Genomic DNA, 7,328 nt, shown 5'->3' on the forward strand with positions numbered 1-7,328 from the left:
GAAACGAGAAAACTTGTAAATATGATCATGGTGAAGACTTTTCTAGAGAAGGCTAAAAAGTAAGGAAGAATTTTTCCAAAGGCTAACCATTGGATGGTAGAATTTATAATGGGCAGTTGGGTTTGTATTGAGATGTTTCGAAGTGGGATGTGGTGGCTGACAATTGTTTGGATTCGTGTGGTTTGTGTTTTCCACATAAGCCCATGTAGGCTGTTTAGTGCTCTAAACAACCTACCAAATTCAAAAAAAAACAAATCTCATCTCATTTTCGTCTTCCTAAATTTTCAAATTTTTCTCTCAATAAAACACTTCAAACTACTCGAAGATGCGTTTTAAAAATTTTGAGAAAAATTCAAAAAGGAAAACTCAAAAAGTCAGAAAAGATAATATCTGTAATCAGCACGCTTAGACAATATCTAAGTTAGAAAAAATAAGACTTTTTAAAAAAGTCCGCCATTACCATCTCACCAAATTGCTTTGGAAGAGTGGCCATTTAAAAGAATGTGCCATCCCAAAATCCTCAACCACCCATTGCCTCCAAAAAAAAATGAGAGGAAACCAAGCTATTGAATTCATTTCATTTCTTTCTTTTTCAAACAAAATCATAGGTGCAAAGTAGATTAGGTTGATTTCATTACATACAACTTTTTGTCATCAGGTTTGCGCATTCATGGAAACTAGAATATTTGTCCATTGTACATTTTCAGCTGTCTATTCATCTAAAGATGCATTATTTTCCCCCCATTTTCTTATTGGAGCTATTAAGGCGTGTGGTTAAACAATAGCCTCAAATATTGGCCAGATGACAGGAAAACATGCAGCAAGTTTATATTTTCAACTCACCTTTCCACCAACCATCATACCCACAAAGCTTGTTTTCATTTTTGGAGCAATTTGGTTACTACTATGAGTGTAGGGTCATTTTGGGCCAACTGTTTCAAGTGAATTAGGAATTTTTATTTTAATGAAACCTATGAAGTCTCCCATCAAAAAGCATATACAGTCAGAGAAGTGTGGCTAACCTGCAAGTTGAACTTCTTGGAAATTTTCTTTAAACCTTTGCCACATCATATTTCCACTCAGGCTTGGAGATGGAAGCCGCTAAGCAAAGTCCCTGAAAAAGTATAATGGAAGGATAGATAAATAATGCATATAATTTGACTTTGAGAAAACATTTGTAAAAGGTTGTTAAGCACGCTTCTTAAATTAATCAAGGATTGAGTAATCAATCTAAAATGCACAAACTCCGTGGTTTGAACTATGCTAAATAAATTGCAAGTCAATCTAAATGTGTTGGCTTGACTTTCATTGGCTTCATCCTCATTGGACATTCATCAAGAAAACAATTAATTAGAAGGAATTCTTACTCATCTTATGGAATCAAACTTGCTTCCACAAAAACTAATCCACTCCTAAGTTATTTCGATATGATTTACTGCTGTTACAGAATTATGGAGGTAACTTTCTTGACACAACACCATCACATGATTCACATTCACATCATACAAGAAACAGAATTAATAAACTGAAGAAACATGCTGTTACTGGTAATTTGAACTCAAAAAAGTAGACCATGGCACACCTAAGCTACAAATCCAATTACATAAATCAAGTAATGACGAAGGAAATGGCAGATAGTTTCCTTCAAAAGCGGAGAAGATTGATTCAGAAAGTCTCTAATAAATATCAGATGAAGTTTCAAATGCTGTAGATGAACGACTCTCCACAATGGTATGATATTGTCCACTTTGAGCATAAGCTCTCGTGACTTTGCTTTGAGCTTCCCCAAAAGGCCTCACACCAATGGAGAGTTTATTCTTTGATTATAAACCCATGACAATTCCCTAAATTAATCGATGTGGGACACTTTCATCCAACACCTCCCTTCGAGCACAGCATGCCTCCCCTTAATCGAGGCCGGACTCCTTTGAAGTTCTCTAGTCACTTTTGACTATGCCTTCGAGGCTCATAATACTTTGTTCGACATTTGAGGATTTGCCAATCTATTGGCATGGTTAAGTTTAGGGCATGGCTCTGATACCATGTTAGATGAACACGACTCTCCACAATTGTATAATATTGGAACTTTAGAAAAAAAAAAAAAAAAAAAAAAAAAAAAAAAAAAANGATTAGCATTAGATTTTCTTCACAAAGAAATGACATCTGAAACTAAAAGATGGATATATTATATCCATACATAATGGAGATCCAAACTATGCAGCTAAAATCTTTTAGCAGAATGACCGTATCTCATCAACCTAGTTAGAAAGGAGAGGGGGCATTGTTCATCTGAAGGATATCTTACAGTTTCTCCACATTCTGAAATATGGGAGAAAAGGCAAGATAACTTTCAGGTGCAACATGGTGACAAAATGTGAGACTTTCAGCTAGAAGTGGTGAGAAGAAGAAACGAATGCTAGAAACAAGTACAGTATTTAAATAAGTACAATCATCGCATCTCAATTGTACTAGATATTGAATAATCTCACAATTAAAGTGTGTAATGTATATATGTATACATATATATAAATATATACACAAATGGTTTCAGGACACATAAGTATCAAATCCTTACAGAAAAAGACTATAGAGGCCAAGTGGTACAAAGAACGTAATACAAGGACAATATATTTTTTAACTCTCTATCATTAAGCACATAAAGTTGAAATACTACCAACCAAAATCATTTAATTAGAGAAGATAAATCAAACTTTACAAAAATGAAGATGTCCCTACAAGTCTCTAATTGCAAAGAATTGAATGAAGCTCTAATAGATTCTACCAAGAACTAAATTGGAGAGTGGAAGAGGTGTTAAACGAATCTGTATAGAGAAAAAGAAAAGGTTAGCAAGTCAATTAATGAATAGCTACATGAGCATGGCCCCCATTGCCCGATGGAATCTCCTTCTGAGAGATGATAGGTTAAAATGCCGTTTCCAACAGAACATGCATTCAACAATGATCTCTACACTAAATATCTCTACACCATCACTGTAGTTTGGGAAAGTAACATGCTTGAAAACCTTGCACTTTGAACATAGAACATATCTAACCTGCAATAATTGAATTGCCTAACTAGGCTTTTTAGTCGGTTGTTGAGTATAAAAACAAAAAATTAGAGGATGTTGGGCATCCCCATAATCAAAGTTATAAAGCCCAAAGATTGGTTACCGGCATAGAACAAAATGCTTAAACATCACAGTAAACATTTTTTATGTCAGATGAACAGAACCAACGAATTGTAAGCTCCCGTTGGTTGCCAACCAATTCTTATTTGATCAGCAATGGTTTGATAAGGTGAACTAGACCTAGATGTGGTAAGTCCACTGTGTGCTCATATCATCGTTAAGATGTAGGCTATTTAAATACCGGATGGATCGATATATTAAGTGTGGACAAGGACCAGTTCACCACACTTCTGCTCTTAATATTTAGTAAATCACATCGCTACACATTTAACAAGAGAGAGCAGCTGTATAAATTTTGAGAAACTTAGTCTCAACAAAATCTACTACGATGTCAACCAGCAGCAATCTAAGGTTACAACCTACCAGTACAGTTCATTAATTCTTAAGAACTGAATAGAATACTAGTGGATCATATATCAGGAATAACAACAAGCTCGAAAGCTGAAATAGCAGTAGCTAGGAGGGGAGCACAATAGAACATGAGAGACAAAGGTATAGAGTTCAGAAATAAATGTTGGCAAGAAAGAATCGATTCAAGAACTTCAGTGATCTTATTAATATTAACATAGAGTTACACTTCTGAACTCACAAGATTCTATATAATCGTCCTTCATTCATCTGCGCTAATCCGTTGTAGGAAGCATCCATTGGAAATTTACCGAGAATGAGAATCTTAGAAAAAATAATCAATATAATGACAACAAACACATGCATTTCAGCACAAATTCCTAAACATTACTGCGAAGGCTTTAAACAGCCATATTCAACATAGTAATAAACAGACCAACTAGTAATCCACTTACAGTTCTGCAAGCCGACATCGTCGGTAGATACGATTGTTCTCGGCCTTCACATTAGCATTCTAGACACAGAAATCGCACACTATCCATCCTTTACCTTTACAAGCAAGGAAATCGAATACCAGTAAGAAATAGAAGCAAACGCATCGTGAGAAGACGCTAGAGTTGAAGCCAAACAGAAATGTAAGAGCATAGAAATGGCGCGTAACTGAACCTGGAACTGCTGAATAAGTGAGCGACGCGCAAGGTTGAAAGAAGACCGGGAGGAAGAGGATAGCGAGGAAGAAACTGGAGTACGATAGTGTTCGTAAGAGCCATGGTGATCGTCGCAATAGATGCGTAACTAAGACACAGCATGACTGAACAGAACTCGTCTCCTTCATCGCCTCATCACAGCCATTTCATATTCTGTAACAGATTTCTCCAATCTTACTGACAGTTTCTCTCTATTCTTAACATTTTGTTTTCATCTTTTCAGTTTTTCTCTCCGTTAGTAATTTAGAGTTATGCCCTAAACTTGTCGCCCACGTAATTCGATGGGTACTATGATCATTGGGTGATGCTCGAGATCCTTGTTAGATAATTCTATTGTCATGGCTAAGATGCCCGAGATCCTTGTTAGATGATTCTACTATCATGGCTAATGGCTAAGCTGCAATTCAATCCTTGTTAAATGATTCTACTGTCATGGCTAAGCTGCAATTCGATCCTTGTTAAATGATTCTACCTGTCATGGTTAAGCTGCAATTCGATCCTTGTTAAATGATTCTACTGTGATGGCTAAGCTGCAATTCTGTAATTTGATGGGTACTATAATCATTAGGTGATGCTCGAGATCCAAGATGATTTCATTGTCATGACTAAGTTTATGACATAACTCTGATACTATGTTAAATGAACACAACTCTCCATAATAACATGATATATGGGATGATATATGGGTACTATGATCATTAGATGATGCCCGAGATCCCAGATGATTCTATTGTCATGGCTAAGTTTAGGGCATGACTAACACAACTCTCCATAATAACATGATATTGTCCACTTTTAACAACTTTTAGCATAATCTCGTACCAATGGAGATGTAATTGTATTCCTTTACTTATAAGATCACGATCATTCCCTACATTAACCAATGTGGGACTCAAACTTCTCTAAATTAACCAATGTGGGACTCAAACTTCCCTAAATTAACCAATGTGGGACTCAAACCCATGATCATTTACCAGGGTTCACTCAGACTCAAACCCATGATCATTTCCCAGGGTTCACTCAGACTCAAACCCATGATCATTTCCCAGGGTTCACTCAGACTCAAACCCATGATCATTTCCCATGATCGACTCAGACTCAAACCCATGATTGATCCCGACATTCACTCCCAACAATCCTCAACAAACTCGTAATGAGCTTTTATATGATTTTTTTTTAATTTTTAAAAATGTTTTGAATTATTTATTATTGATACTTTATATGGTTTTTTTTAATATTTTAAAATGTTTTGAATCATTTATTATTGATACTATAGGACAAAAACTGAAAATAAAAAAATAAAAAAAAAATTATTATGAAAGATTTGGGTTGAATTTTAATAGGCAAAAATACCTTTCTGTTATTGAGATTTAAATTTAAATTTTATTTATTTTTGTATTTTAAATTTCTAATATTTATAAAAAAACATGACTTTTTTATGAAGACCTCATTTTAGAGCTTATTTGAATCTAGTTTCTAATTGTTGTGGACTTTAAAAGAAACTCCAATAGCCTTAAATTCTTTGACAAGGTGTGGACTTTAAAAGAAACTCCAATAGCCTTAAATTCTTTGACAAGGTCATTGTTCTTATGGACGAACCCAGCCGAGAAGGACGTTTATCGGAGCTAATTTCAGATACGTTTCTATTTCACTCATTCTTCACAAACTTCACCGGCAAGTCAAACAAAGATGATGGAGAAACACAAGTATCTATAATTTCCGTTCAATCTTAATGTGTTTTAGGGCAGATTGCACCATAAAACAAAGTTAAAATTGACTGAAATTTCTAATATCTTCTACACAGTTCTTGACTAATGAATAATTTCTTCACAATCGGTAAATTCTAATTTTCAAATCACTAATTAGCCGAGTGAACTAAAATTACGAAGAACAGCTAATATCGAAACGGAAAACAATTATGGACATCGACAAGAAATCGGTCAAAGAAGAAAGATCGATTAGAATATGTACTGATGCTTACTAGACCAGCTTCAAAGGAAATCTCAGCAAGTCTGAAGAGCAAAAGCGATTCGATCTACGAGCAGTTTAACGCCACCTTTGCCATTGAAAAATGCAGAGGGGCTGCCTGAATTACTACTCGGAACCAAAACAATGATCTAAGCCGTAAATCATTTAAAAACAAAATTAAAAGACAACATAGAAAGAGATGTGAACTGAAGAATGGTGTATCGGCCTCAACAAAAACATTCACAAGGAGACTACGCCGTAGCGAACATAGGCGAAGAGGCTGAAAGGATGATTTAGGGAGCTGCATTCATCTCTATGGCATATAAATTTGGCCAAAGAGTCAAACTCCAGTCCCGTGAAATTGATACACATCTCAACCAATCTCTTAGATCAACATATCGAAAACCCTAATTTGACCTACCACTGTTGCCGCTGTAACATGATCGGCCAAGAACCCTAAATTTCGTGGCCTCTGAAGGATGCAAGCTTGGTTTATATAGGGCATCCACATCTGGTGAAAGTACGAGTTTAGCCCTTTGTCTATTCAGTTCGATCTAGTACGACGTTGCGCATTTCTCTTGCTCAATTCCACTTGTTACTCAATTATTGTTTTATTATTATTATTATTTATTTATTTTTAGCTTAGGAATTATTTTCAAATTATTTTCAATTTTTTTTAACTAGTTTTTTTTTTCCTTTTTAAATAAGCTTAATAGAGTTGTATCTCAAAAAAAAAAAAAAAAAAAAAAAAAAAAAAAAAAAAAAAAAAAAAAAAAAAAAAAAANACCGAGAGTTCACTAAAAGTAAAAGCCCAAAGATCAATCAAACCCGAGAGGTTAATCACCATGAGAGTGTTGAGCTATATCCCATGGGAGTCGACCAAAGGGCCGTATGAAGCTAGACCCCATGTGAGACGACCAAAGGGCTCTATGAAGCTAGACCCCATGTGAGACGACCAAAGGGCTGTATGAAACTAGACCCCATGTGAGTCGACCAAAAGGCCGTATGAAGCTAGACCCCATGTGAGTCAACCAAAGCTAGACACATTATAAGAATATTACCGAGATTACAACATTTCAATAAGACGATGGGCCAAGGAGGAGAGTGTTGAGCTAGA

General features: G+C 35.4%; 1 long non-coding RNA gene and 1 other non-coding gene across 2 annotated transcripts; both read right to left on the bottom strand.

The window, feature by feature from the left end:
- Positions 1 to 1,028: 1,028 nt before the first annotated feature.
- Positions 1,029 to 4,438, bottom strand: LOC111798691. Its single transcript, XR_002815734.1, has 3 exons — positions 4,203 to 4,438; positions 3,992 to 4,085; positions 1,029 to 1,114 (listed from the first exon to the last, which is right to left on the bottom strand). It is a non-coding gene; the product is annotated as an uncharacterized LOC111798691 (long non-coding RNA).
- Positions 4,439 to 6,207: 1,769 nt separating this feature from the next.
- Positions 6,208 to 6,331, bottom strand: LOC111799367. Its single transcript, XR_002815836.1, has one exon. It is a non-coding gene; the product is annotated as a small nucleolar RNA snoR77 (small nucleolar RNA).
- Positions 6,332 to 7,328: the final 997 nt, after the last annotated feature.

Source organism: Cucurbita pepo, chromosome LG07 (assembly GCF_002806865.2).
Source record: "Cucurbita pepo subsp. pepo cultivar mu-cu-16 chromosome LG07, ASM280686v2, whole genome shotgun sequence".
NCBI lineage: Eukaryota > Viridiplantae > Streptophyta > Magnoliopsida > Cucurbitales > Cucurbitaceae > Cucurbita > Cucurbita pepo.